We start from the raw sequence: 14,784 nt of genomic DNA, 5'->3' as shown, positions 1-14,784 counted from the left end.
CAGATAAATAAGTTTCTTAAAGAACCAAAATGTATGATCCCACACGGTGGCGCACTAGTGCCATTAAGACGAGGACCAGAGAAGGCCCTACAATCCATTTCTGATACAACAGGGTTATTTTCGAAGCTGGAGGTGGGTAGGAGGACCTGAAATATAGTAATGAGAGAGGGAAGTAAGGAATATATAAACTCATCTTGTTATTAATCATTTCCACCACCTGGAAAAAGAACAATACGAAGGAAGACTAACGTCTTCCAGGAAACCTCTCCAAGCGAATCATGACTCAACATTTTATTTGAACAACCATTTATTACAGCCTTCTCTCTCTTAAGGAATGAAGAAAAGCATTTAGTAAGATATTACTAAATATCAAGCACTGTACTAAGATCTGGGATGGAGATAGTAAGGCAGAGGCTTGCTCTCAAGGAGCTTATGTTCTAATAGGGAAATGGCAAAATTATTCTGGTCTGGAAAATTACAAGGTTAGCAAGGAGAGTCATGAGGAGTGGAATAACCCACTCTTTCCTGTAGGGGAATGGGGAAGGGAGAAAGATACAAGAACAAGTGCCGCCTTTCTTTCCTTCTACCTCTTCTCTGTAAGCATGAATTCTCCAGGAGACTTTATTGCTTTCCTCCCCACATCTTTCTTATGAATAAATTTCTATTTTTAATTATTTTGTTTAGGGAAATTGCTGTATTTGTCTATTTGAAGGAAGTCATCTTTTGGAAAATGCTAAAATGTATTAAGACTGATAGTTGTTCAATGCTGGTAATGTGCAAATCTTTACCCAATTAGGCTTGTAATGAATTATAATAGAGTAAATAAATTTTATTGTGTTATTAAAAAAAAATCTAAAAAAGAAAAAAAGAATAGATCTCTAACTTTGTTAAGTAAAAGTTCTTAACCTGAAGCCTATAAACTTGTTTATGTTTTTAATAACTAAATTTTTCTTTAATTGATTTCCTTTGAAATTCTATATATTTTATTTAATATAGTTAAAAAACTTTATTCTAAGAAGGAAAAGGTTCATGTTGTTCAGCTGTTTTATCAGTCATGTTAGTGACCTCATTTGGAGTTTTCTTGGCAGACACTAGAGCAGTTTGACTTTTCCCTCTCTAGCCCATTTTACAGATGAAGAAATTGAGGCAAATTGTGGCAAGTGTCTTGCCCAGGGTTACACAGCTAGTAAGTAGCTGAAACCAGATTTGAACCCAAGAATCTGAATCTTCCTGACTCCAGGGCCCTCTATTCTATATACTGTGCCACCTACTGCCCTAAAGCAAGGTTTTATCAGATTATCAAAAGGGTTCATGGCACACACACACACAAAATTTCCAGCAGAGCCCAACTGGAGGTCAACCTCCTTAGAACTATTTTTCCCCTGGACTTCAGGAAGACAATTCACCATTTTTTTTTCATCTAAGCACTCTTTTGTAACACAAATACAGTTTGCTTCCTAGTCTTTTCCTAGAGTGTAAGCTTTATAGAGACAGACTAGATAAAGCTTAGACAAAGCTTTGTCACTTCTCTCCTAATGCCCTGCTGCACTAAAGTTGCATGGTGTGATGGAAAGGGTGCCAGGAAAGTTTGAGTTACAGTTTTGGCATTTTTGCTGTAACTGGGATTATGCTACTTAACCTTTCAGATTTCCTTATCTATAAAATGGGGATAATAAAGCTGCTCAGCTTACCTGCACAGGTGGGCTGTGAGGAAAACTAAAGGAATTATATAAATGAGTTATAGTCAATATTCAGTTAGTATTTGTGTTGAATTGAAAACCCTCTTCACTATTACTAACCTCAGAATATACAGAAAAGTCATTTAACTCCATTTATTTCACAATCATTTACTAAGTAATTATTGTGTGCCAGGCTGTTGATTCAGACACAAAACCAAAATGGTTCCTGTCTTCAAGGACTTTATATTATTGAGGGTAGAGGCTTGGTATGAAAGAGGAACAGTATATGCACAGAGATGTATATATACATACATATGTGGGTGGGTGTATATAGAGAGAAAGAGAGAGACAGAAAAAGAGAGAAAGAGAGAGAGAAATTTCAGATCACATCAGAAACAAATTAGAAGAGAAAGGAAGAAAATACTTTTCCCAGTCATCTATTGAGGAGTTCATGATCAGATAAGGAGTTAAAAGGATTATAGAAGATAGGACAATTTTGCTTACATTAAAAACTTAAAAGTTTTTGCATGAGGTCAATATATGTATATATACACATACACATATATGTATATGCACATATATAAATAAATGTGGTTATATATATATATAGATAGATATATGTCAGTATAAAATTACATGCTTCATATATATTTTACCATTCTTGGCTTCTTTCTCAGCTGCATTTTCCCAATGACACACATAAGTCAGGAACATAATGAATAGCCATGTTACTAACTGGTTTGTTTTGAAACAAAAAAATAAGGCAAAAAGTAAAGCAAACTCTTTAAGAAAAAGGTGAAAAGAGCAAACTTATCTTTTCCCTTGAAAGACTGAGAGGACTGAATGGAAGTAAAAGATGAGAGAATGAGAAATAGTTTTTTTTTTTTAATAATAGCTTTTTATTTTTCAAAAGACATACAAAGATAGTTTTCAACATTCACCCTTGCAAAACCTTATGTTCTAAATTTTTCTCCTTTCCTCCCTCCTTTTCCCCCTCCCTTAGAAGAAAATAACCCCATATAGGTTAAATATGTGCAATTCTTCTAAATATATTTCCACATTTATCTTGCTGAGCAAGAAAAACCAGATCAAAAGAGAGAAAAATGAGAAAGAAAAAATAAACAAACAACGACAATAAAGGTGAATATTCTATTAAGCTAAGTGTAGAGAGCCAGAACTCTGGAGAAGTGTGCCTGAAACAAGGATTTTTACAACAAGGTATTAACTCAGTGGAATTGATAAGACAATGATTATCTAGTTTAGCATGGTGATTAATAATTCTCTAGTTCAGTATGATTGAATTAATCTTACAACAAATTTCCCTAGTCATATAATGACTGGCTTATACTCAGTATGATGAATGGATTTAATTTTAACAGAGTATTTAAGAGGTCAGAATCAGATCTAGAGACAGACTGGGAGATAGAGAAGACAGAGGACTAGACCTGGACTCAGAGAGACACTCCATCTTCATCAGCCTCATGGTGGCTCTCTTGCTTCCCCCACTGAGACCAAGGCCTCAATGAAGCAGACGGTGAAGGAGACAATAAAGACTTTTGGACTTTATCCCTGGCTTTTCTAGTGGTGATTACTCTGCTGAAACAAAGGTTGGTCCCAAGACCTCCAGAAAGCAAACCAGAACATTACAACTAAGGTCTTTAACAGATCTTAGTTTGACTGAGGAAATGTCCGTTCAGTGTAAGGATAGGTTAGGATTGAGGCAAAGAATTGTCTTTTTTTACCTAGGCAAAAAAAAAAAAAAATCTACTCTGAGAATGGAAGAAATAATCTCAGAAGGAAGTCCCAAGTGTGAGGGACAACAAGGAAAATTCTCTTGCAGACCTTCAGGATTTAAGCAGAGTCTTGACTAAAGGAGGCCATAGGATCCAAGAGGCAAAAATGGGAAAGGAGAACATTCCAAATATGGAGAACAGTGTCTGAAAAGACAGGGAGTTGGGAAATTAAGTCTATGTGAGGGACAACAATAATGTCAATATAGCTGGATTGTAAGGTATATGGAGGGATGTTAAGAGTGAAGGTGGGAATCAAAGGGAGGGGGGAGAAATTAAGTGTAAGAATACTGGAAAGATAAAGAATATTGGGAAGGGCTTTAAATTCTAAACAAAGTAGGTTTTATTTGATTTTTGAAGTAATAAGTAGTGCAGTTAAATAGAAAAGTGACATCACAGGTAAGATTTATATAATGCTTTAAGATTTTCAAAGTACTTTACAGATTTTAACTTCATTTGATCTGATTATGCTTTAGGAAAATCATTTTTATCAGTTGAGTAGTAGATGGATTGAAGTGAGGCTTAAATTGAAAAGCTATTAAAACCAGGAAGCTATTGCCATATTCCAAGCATAAGCTGTAAAGTGATGAGGTCCTACACCAGGGGAGTGGCTTATATGTGCAGATAAGGAAATGTAAACAACCAAAAAATGTAATTAAGATAAAAACAAGACTTGACAATAAATAGTATCTGGCTATTTAGTGCTAATGAGGGGATGACATCAAGATTAAGAGCCTGGTGACTAGGAGAATGTTAATACCTTTGTCAGGAATAGAAGCTTTGAGGAAAAGGAAGGTTTTCTGGGAGAGTGGAGAATGTGTGTATGTGTAGGGATAGATAATGAGCTCTGGTTTGCTATTATAGATGTTTTTCTCCTTACTTTACAGATTGGCACTTTTCTCATAATATGGAGCTCATTGGCAATGGTGGCTCTAGCTCTAGTTCTTGGGTCTCTGGCACAGCAGTCTCAGCAGTCCTCGTTTCTTTCTAGGCTCCAAAATGTTTACATCCTTCTTCCCTTTTTGTCTCTCATACTGTTTCATGTCTTAATCAACTTCATTGGGAGAGTGGAGGGAGGAAATGCCATGAGAGACTTGAGAAGGTTTGAAATAATCTTTGTTAGAAAGTCAATTAGGGACTGTTAAAGGATTGCCTTCATTCAATGAGGGTCTAGATAATATAAATGTTTAACGTTCTCAGTCTACAAAGTTACATGATCTCTTTCAGATCTCTTGAGCAACCCATGAGAAGAAGAGGAGATAAATGGTGAGAATAAGTCAGAGTTAGAGTTTAGCAAAGCCTAAATGACAAAAAATGAGCAAGGAATTTGAGAGTAGAAGACAGGACAAAGTCTTTGTTCACCAAGGGGTGGAAATGAGGAGGATTTTTAATGCTTTTGGTCAGGTTTTGGATTCCAAAGTTCAGTAAGAGGAAGCATGGAGCACACCAAGTTAAAGTCAGTAGAGAGAAAGCCAATCAAGGCAGCTTTATTGAGGGGATATACTCAAAAGAAGGATCTGTCCGGGAAGACGGAAACAAAGAATCATCAGTGATTGCACTAAAACCAGAAAAATCTTGTCTGAGTCAAGAAGGATTAAGAATTGAGGAGAGAAAAGGGAACCTGGACCTGGGAACTGATTCTGAACCATCATGGGGAATTGGGACCAGTTATCTTGGCAAACCAAACTCCACTGGCTGGGAAAAGGGTCTTTCAGCCATTTATGCAGTCTTTATTGTGATAGGGTTATTTAGGAAATTTGGGTTTCCCCAAGAACTTCTTTGTTTATGGGGTAAAGAAGCAAGAGTGTAACTAAAGCAAAGTCAGGGGGAAGGGGAAGTTGGGAAGATTATAGGTGCTAATGAGGATGAAATTTAGATTTGGGCTCACAGAAGATAAAATAGTCAACTTCACATGAAGTTTAAAAAGTTTTTTGGGTTTTTTTTGCATAAACAAAACCGGTACAGCTAAAATTAGGAGAGATACAATCAACTAAAAAAAAATCTTTGCATCAAGTATCTCTAATAAAGATTTCATTTACAAGATACATTAGAAATTTATTTTAATATAGTAAAATAAGAGCTATTCCATAATTTATTAAGGTTCAAAAGACATAAACAACAGGGTTGTGGGAAGTTCAACTTCATATCCCTCAGATTAACAAAGATGATAGAAAAGGTAAATAACAAATATTGGAGGTGCTACAGGAAAACAGACACATTAACACAATGTTGATGGAACTGTGAACTGGTCTGGTCATTCCAAAAAATAAATTGAAACCATGCCCAAACTATGCATACATTTTGACTCGATGATACTACTGACTCTATAACCCAGAAATCAAAGAAAAAGGAAAAGGATCCATCTGTAAAAAAATATTTATAGCGGTTCTTTTTGTAGTACTAAAGAACTAGAAACTAATATGGGTGTACATCAATTGAGGAATGGCTTAATCAACCAATATATATTAAGCTCCTACTAGGTGTTAACACAACTAATAACAATGAATACTATAGTAATAAATAATGGTCATAAATGCAATGGCATATTATTATACAATAAGGAAGATGAAAGAAATTGCTTCAAAGAGATCTAAGAAGGTTTCTATCAACTAATAAAATATATAGAATCAGAAGAGCAATTTACACAATAACAACTATATAAGACAATTTTCAAAGTCTCAAGAACTTTGATCAAGGTAATGATGAATCAATGAGAAGTCAATTTCCTTATCATATGTATGTTTGTGTTCTGCCCTCACTCTCTTAAAGCCAGCAAGGTTCTCATGTACTCTGATTTCTTCACTTCCACCACTGGGGACTGTACAGGTTTTGTTACCTCCACTGTTAGCAGCAAGTGACTTATTCCCCAGTTCCATTAAATTATTGACTATTAATTAATTTTTACAAAATGCTATTTGCTAGGCAGAACAGACATAGAAATATTTCTCTCAACACTTCTAGGAAATATTCTCCTCCATACCACTCAGTGTCGAGGATAGAGTCGGCTCAACTTATTTTGATTCCTACATAATATTCCTCCCACCAAATTCATATCTAAAGGCAGCATCCCTGATGGATGAGCTCTCCTATTAACTTTCCATTGGGAGGGAAATTCAAAAGCCTTCCAGAAGATCTCAGGACATTGATACTGAACTGGCTGCAATACTTGGCCTTGGCTCTGACTCCCAGTTTTCTCTTCCAATTTTTAAAAACTCTCAAAGTCAGAAACCACTCTCTTCATTTGATACCATGAGTAAACTTGTCACTGAGATCATTCAGAATGAGATCCTAGCTGAAGGAGAATGCCTCCACAGTCAATCAGAGTCTCCCCTTTAACATATAATTAGCTGACCAGAACCACATTCAACAGTCTGTCTTTCCAAGGTATTTTGCTTAGAAAATTATTAGTTCTAGAAGCAAGGTTTGTAGCTTTTCCAGATGGAGAGATTATCCTATGCTTTCTGCATGTTACATGGAGAATCAAAATGAGGGAGAAAAGATGAACTCTGAGATCCCTTTATGGACTATTTATTATTTTTTTTTAGTAAATTTCTTTTTTTTAATTAAATCTTTTGATTTTCAAAACATATGCATGGATAATTTTCAACATTCACCCTTGCAAAACCCTGTGTTCCAAATTTTTTCCTTCCCTTCCTCTTGCCCTCTCCCCTAGAAGGCAATGTAATCCATTAAAATGTGGAATTCTTCTATACATATTTCCACAAATATCATGCTGTACCAGAAAAATCAGATCAAAAAAAAAAATTAGAAAGAAAACAAACTACAAGCAAACAAAAAGAGTGAAAACGCTATGTTGTGACCCACACTCAGTCCTCACAGACCTCTCTGGGTGCAGGTGGCTCTCCTCATCACAAGACCATTGGAACTGGCCAGAATCACCTCATTGTTGAAGAGGGCCACATTAAGGACTATTTCTATGATCCACTATCTGGTATCTGGGATTATGATCTGTACCAGAGAAGGGAACAGCCACAAGAAGATCACAGACCCTCAGAATTAAAGATTAGAGCCATTCAAATCTGTGGCTCGCTGGCTTTGAGAAACAGAAATGCTTCTTGGGAGGGAGAACAAAGACAGAACATTTATGTACTCTAATTGGGAATGAGCCCCCTAGGACTCTTCACTTCCCATAATCAAGAGTAAAGTATGTAGCCTCGATTACCTTTGACCCCAGAGTCAAACTGCAACTCAAATAGCAAATAATTAATCCTGTCTCACATTTCCTTCTCCTAAACAGGGCCTCTTGTTCCTGAGTGTGCATTTAGAGATCTGGGGTTTACAGCTCTCCAGAGGTCCTCCTCTCTAATGAGGGGCCAGAAGCAGCCCTGGACACACCCAGAGGCAAGAAGGCACTCTCTAGAGGATCAGAAGCATTCTTCTGGCTGTAATCGTCTGACACGACCAGGGCAATAATTATGAGGGGGATTTATATAGCACTCAGAGGCCCACAGAGTATTTTATAGACATTTTATCATTTGAGCCCCACAATAATAGTCATACTGTAATACTGCAAGTATTATTATGAAGATGATTTGTTTTAATTTTCATATGAGAAGACTAAGGTCCAGAGAGAGAGTAAGGGAAATGCAGATCTAGTAGTGGAGTACTAGCTAGTAAAAAGAGCACTGTCTTTAAAGTGGATATGGGTTCAAATTCTCCTGATGCTAACTCCCTATATATTCCTATAATCACCTAAATTCCCTGGGCCTGAGTTTCCTTATCTATAAAGAGTGGAGAATTAGTCTAGATGACTTCTAAAGCCCTTTTCAGTTCTCAACTCATGACCAAAGCTAGGTGGCCCAGGGGATAGAGTGACAGACTTAGAAGCTCAGACACTAGGCTAGCTTTGGGCAAGGCAATAATCCTCTCTCTGTCTCAGTTATCTGAACTGATATGGAAACAATAGCACTTATTTCCCTGTGTTATTGTGAAAATCACATGATATATTTTTAATGAGTTTTGCAAACCTTAATGCCCAAATAAATACAAGCTATTTTATAATCCTATTAAATGTTTCCTTCCTTCTAAATAGACACATTTTCTTTTTTTCTTTTTAATATATCTTATATCTTTTGTTTTTATATCACAGTCATTTCTCCAAAGAAAAACTCTTTCCCCATGACCACCTTCAGGATTTAATGCTTCCTTTTGTTTTTAAAGCATTTAAACAAAAACCTGAGATAGTGAGTGACCTCATCTAAATATGTTTATAATATTCTGACCCCATCATTCTTCTGTGAGGAGAGACATATTTGTTCTCACAAATCTTCATTGGTTTTTATAATTTCTCAGGGTTTAATTTCTCAAATAGGTACATTTGTGTAATTTTTATTTAAATTTGGGACACAGATTATAATGATATTGACTTGTAGCTAATAAGACCTTAGTTTTCTCATCTGTGAAATAAAAGGCTTGGACAAGATGAAATCTGAGGGCCTCTCTGGTTTTAGCATTCTATCATTCTATTGCTTTACTGTTCAGTAGCGATCCCTGATGAAATATTCATCCTAAAGAAAGAAAACAATGAATAAAAGAAACACAGACAATGATGTCATTAGAAATGACTTACCACAGTCAGTCACTGTTTCCCTTCTTTTTCAGATGTTTTCCTCTAACATTCTTGGACATTAGATGCTAGCACCTTAACTGGCAGCAGCGCTGAGGCTCAAAAAAAGTCAATTCACATTGACGTATATGTGAAAGAATGTCCTTCTTTGATATTTTTTCCTTCCTCGATTTTCATGATTCTGTCTTCTCATATTATTCTCCCCTTCAACCTCTCTGATTTCTCCTTCCCTATTTCACTTGTTACTTTTCCTTCTCTCATTTCCCAAATGTCAGCTTTAGCCCTTTTCTCTAACTTCTCTTGGATGAACTTATCCACTATTAGAGCTTTAACTATCAAGACTACAAGGATGATTTTCCCATCCACCTTCAACTTTGACCTTTCCAATGAATACCATTCCCACATTTCCAGATATCTTGCTGGATATCTATTGTAGAGGGCCACAGATAATGGGGGAACTCTGAATGAGGCATAAGACCCTTCAACCCAGAGGAAATCCGCTGACAATGTCTGGTTTGGCTCCCCATTTCCTTGGTGTTCACAACTTTTCCTGAGAAGTCAAGGAGGGCTTGACCACTGTGTTATACTTGAGACAGGTATACAAAAGTCCATTAGCATGGGAGGTATTGCACAAGCACATAGTGATATAACACAGACTAGTAGTGATGTAATAAACAATATGAATCAACATAAGGAATTATATATGTCCATAAGTCCTAGAAGGAGGTTATTTAAATAGCAATCATACATATACCTCCTTCAGCAGCCAAGGATAGTCCAAAACCAATCTATTGCCCATTACTTCACATGTCAGGGAATCCAGTGATTCCTGCAGATTTTGAAGTTCCATAATGGTCTTATCAACAATTTTTGATGTCCATAAGTCAATTGCCATATATATTGGGTTAACAGCCATGCTCTTTCAGTGGTACATGTAGTCAGAGATGGAACCCCCCAATGTTTCTTGGGTCTTCTTCATTTCAAGGGTCTGCTCCATCTCTCCCTGATGGACAAGGCAAATACGGCTCCTTGGCACCCATCTGATTCCTTCTCCACTTATAGAGATACAAGCAAACACTCTCCCCCAAGCAGTTAACCTATCTGGTTCCTTCCATTCACCACTTTCTGGATCTCTCCATATCACCTGGCAATTATCTAAAGATAGTGGAGCTGCTCACTGGACACTGTCTGCCGGAGCCAGTGCATCTTCATCAAAACCCAAAAAATTAATAGTATAAAGGGCTAAGTTTAGAAGTTCTCTAGGGTTACCCGTGGCTCCCCCTTTCTTTTAATGTCTCTGTTTCTCCTCTCTAATAGTGCCTGTTCTTGAGGACTAAAGGATATGCCAGTGGTGTGTAAAATCTTATACTGTGCACAAAAGTGTGCAAAATGTTTGGAAGTATGTGCAAAATGTTTGGAAGTATATGCAGGACCATTGTCTGTTTTTATTGCTTGTGGCACACCCATAATGGCAAATGCTTGTGTGAGGAATTCAGTGACCACTCAGTCTGTCTCTTTTGCTGCTGGTATTGCAAAAGTGAATCCTGAAAAGGTGTCTACCACAACGTGGATAAAAGACAGATGGCCAAAAGATTTATAATGGGTCACATCCATTTGCCAAGTTTCATTGGGTCTCAAACCACGAGGGTTTTTCCATGGAGGGAGCATAGGAGCGTGGAAAGGAAGGCAAGCTATACAGCCTTTTACTATGCTCCTAGCTTCTGCTTTTGTTATCCCAAATTGCAAACATAAAGCTGGAGCACCCTGATGATATTTAAAATAAGATTCTGGGACTGTCTGAAATAAAGGAGTATTGGCCAACATGGTTAGAAAGCTATCTGCCTTTGAATTACCAGCAAAAATAGGACCTGGAAGTCCACTATGAGAGTGGACATGCAAGATATAAATCTTACCTGGATGCTTTTTCACTTGCTCTTGAAGTTCCTTAAAGAGTTGATATATATTGGAAGCTACAAATTTTATCTGGGCTGTGGCAATTCTTTGTACCACACCTACTGAATAGGCTGAATCAGATATTATATTTACATCTCCTGGATAATAAGTAAGAGCTAGAATGATTGCATATAATTCATTCAGCTGAGTGGACTGAAAAGGAGCTCTGATTATTCTATAATTAAGTCACAAGAGTATACAGCACAAATATTATATTTGGATGCATCTGTAAAGATAGTTGGTCCTTTAAGAGGAACTTTAGAAATCTTTTTTTCAAGAATCCATGGCCAATTATGTAATAGTCTGGTTATCTTTAATGGAGACCCATGTGTAAAATTTGGAGCTGTGGCCAATAAAATTTGCCATTCTGAGATGGTTTCACAGCATACATTAATCTGTGCATTAGTATAAAAGGTATATATCTTGTCAGGTCTTATCCCAGATAATTGTATTGCTTGCTTAATGGCCTTTAATAGAATTCTAGCCACAAGCACTGGGTAAGCAGTAAGGCTTTGTTCTGGTTGTGCTGGGAGGTTCATCCACTCTATCACACTGTCTCCTTGATAAAGGACTGCTTTGGGTGACTCTTTTGTAGCAAAAACTGATTATTTCCAAGGGTTTTTGAGTAACTCTTTCAATCACATTGGATAGAGCTAGTTCAACCTCTCTCAAAGGCTCTTGAGCTTCTTTTGTAAGCTGGCGTGGTGAGTTTAAAGCATTGTCACCCCTTAAAATGTCATATAATGGTTGTAATTGATAGGTAGTGAAGCCTAACACTGGATGCATCCATTGGATATCTCCTATCAATTTCTGAAAGTCATTTAAGGTGTTTGGCTTCTCTGTTCTTAAGGAAAGTTTTTGTACTGTGAGCATCTTAGGGCATACTTCATATCCTAAATATTGAAAAGGAGCATGTCTTTGAATTTTTCCTGGAGCTATGTGCAATTTGTAGTTCCTTAGTGTTTCCATGGTCTTTTGTAGACATGCTTCTAACATTTGTTCCTCAGGTGCTCATCCCAATATATCATCCATGTAATGTAATAACATAACTTTTGGAAATGCTTTTCTTACTGGAGTAATAGCAGCAGCAATATACATTTGACACATAGTAGGGCTGTTTTTCATTCCCTGTGGCAAAACTGTACATTCATATATTTTATAAAGCTCAGCTAAGATAATGCTGGGCACTGAAAAGGCAAATCTTTTCATATCCTTCTTATCTAGAGGGAGAGAATAGAAACAATCCTTAATGTCTATAACCCAAAGAAGCCATACTTTCTTGTACCCAGCTCACTATCCCATATCACATAGGTTTAATTGCACAGTGTGATAGCACTGAACTGGTGCAATACTTTTTTTTTCTGTCTCTTGGCTTCTACTACCTTGGACCTCAATGTACTTTGCTCTGATACTTTTTTTGTTTTTATCCAGGATGATATCACTGTTAAACAGCGAATGTCACAGTCTCACTTCCTCTTCCCAGTCGATTCGTGGGAAGACTTTGAACTTTTACCTTGACTATATTCATTGAATTATCTGTTCTATAAAAGAAGATTTTAATCATAAAAGTTACAATATTTTCTTCTGGAAGAGGAATCTGGAACCATGGGTAAATCACTTATCCTGTCTGCAAGATGACAAAGGGCAGAACAAAAGAAATTACAAGTCCAGTTTAAAAAATATATATATCTTTAGTTCAATGGACCTTGCCTTCCTTATCTCAGTAATCTGACTTTTGGAATACTTTTTCTCTCCAATTGACCATAGCTCTAGAGATTTCCTGAGAGTTGTAGAATAGGGATCTTGGAGACCATTTAGCTCAAGCTGCTCATAAAAAAACATTCCCTTTATTTCATCTTCTGACCAAATTGACACTGAGCATCTGTTTGAAGATTTGAGGTGGGAATAACCTTCTGAGGCATCTCCTTTCCAAATGAGAGAGGTGAAGAAAAGTTTCCTAACTTTCTATTATTAGGAATAAAGAGGGGAAAATATATTTTCTCTAGAAGAGGGTGGAGAGGGGCAGTTAGGTAGTGCAGTGGTCAGAGTACCAGTAAGTCAGGAGGACCTGAGTTCAAATATGACTTCAGACACTTCACACTTAATAGCTATGTAAACTTGGGCAAGTAACTTAACTTCAGTTACTTTGCCAAAAAAAAAAAAAAGTCATGTGAATTAGGGTAGAAAAAATTAGGGGTGATACTAGGGGGACATGAATTAGTGAGGAAGAAGGTCATTGTAATTAATATCCAGGATGAATTAACAAAACTGGGTAATTTCCACATACTACTTGTCTCTACTATACACTTATTTAATCCACTGCTGCTCAAGTAAAAGCAGCAATTCCAAACAAATTTAGGAACATGGCCTTATCATATTTTTAAAAAGTCTTGTTCTACTCATATCAAAGAAACACATAGAATCACAGAATCTTAGAACTGTCAATCAGTAATTCAACAGAATTTGACTTCTTATATTTAATTTTAATTTTTCTATTAATAAGCATTTATTTTCTTTCCATCTCCCCTGTTTGGAAAAAAACAAAAGGAATACCTAATTCTTGGAATAAATGTATAGACAAGAAAAACAAATTCTCATATTGTCCATATTTCTGATCAATGTCACGAATAACATGGATAACACAATTATCATCTGTCCTCTGGGGTCATCGTTAATCACTGAATTGATTAGTCTGTAAGCCTTTCAAAGTCAATAAGCACTGTCCACCTAGATGTCAAATTGTAAAAATATTTCTCTTGAGTGGCCATGAAGCCCTCAGAAGATTTCCAGGGATGGGAAATCCACTTAAGCAAGAAATCCCATTCTACTTTGGGACAGTTCTATTTTGCAATAAATATTTAAAGCACACTGGAAGTCATCTGGTGCAAACATCTCATTTGAAACTGAAGCACAGAAAAAATGGAAGCCTTGCCTAAATTACTTATGACAGTCAGGATTTGGATCTGTATTTTATGACTTCAAATACAATAGGCTCTACATTGCACTATGTTGCTTTCTCACTTAGGAAATTTTTCCTTATATCAAATCTAATCTGCTTTCCTTCTACCCATTCCTTCTAGATAATCTCTGGTGCCAACTAGAATAAATCTATCCTTTACATATACAACTGTTCAAATACTTGAAGACAGTTTTATATCATGTCCCCTCTGAATTTCTCTTCATGCTAATCCTCCCTTGTTTTGTCAATTGATTCTCCAATTACGGGTCCTTTGACCATTCTAGGTGTTCTCTCCTAGATATGTTCCAGCTTGTTAATGTCTCTCAAGGGAAGGTGCCCCCCAAAACAAAACACAAATTCCAGGTAAGGTCTGACTAAGGTTTGGTACAGTGAAGCAATCACTGATTTCATCCTGAACTTTTTGCTTCTCTTAGAGAAAATTAAATCATAATAGCTTTCTTTTGGTTGCCATGTTGGTTTTCTTTTTTCCCCACAGACCATCCCCATTCCAATACTTGCAAAGTTAATTTTTTTGAACCCAAATGAAAGATTTATATTTATCTTTATTAAATTTCATCTTTTTAGGCTTGACTCATTATTCTAACATTGTCAAGATCTTCTTGACTGTTGTTATCCAGTGGGATAGCTATGCATTTTACTTGTATATCATCTAAAAAATTAAGAATCAGACTTCAGGGGATGATCCTGACAGGTTAGATTCCTAGTAATTTAGGTCCAATACTGAAACTAAATGATACACTCATACATCATTAAACAGTCAGTGAAATGAAGTTCACTTAGCCATAGCTAAGATTA

General features: G+C 36.5%; 1 pseudogene; it reads right to left on the bottom strand.

Annotated features, from left to right (window-relative positions):
* Positions 1-16: 16 nt before the first annotated feature.
* The window catches only part of LOC116423628, a 43,605-nt pseudogene continuing 28,837 nt past the window's right edge, over positions 17-14,784 (bottom strand).

Source organism: Sarcophilus harrisii, chromosome 4 (genome assembly GCF_902635505.1).
Source record: "Sarcophilus harrisii chromosome 4, mSarHar1.11, whole genome shotgun sequence".
Taxonomy (NCBI): domain Eukaryota; kingdom Metazoa; phylum Chordata; class Mammalia; order Dasyuromorphia; family Dasyuridae; genus Sarcophilus; species Sarcophilus harrisii.
This window is presented reverse-complemented; position numbering and strand designations above follow the sequence as displayed.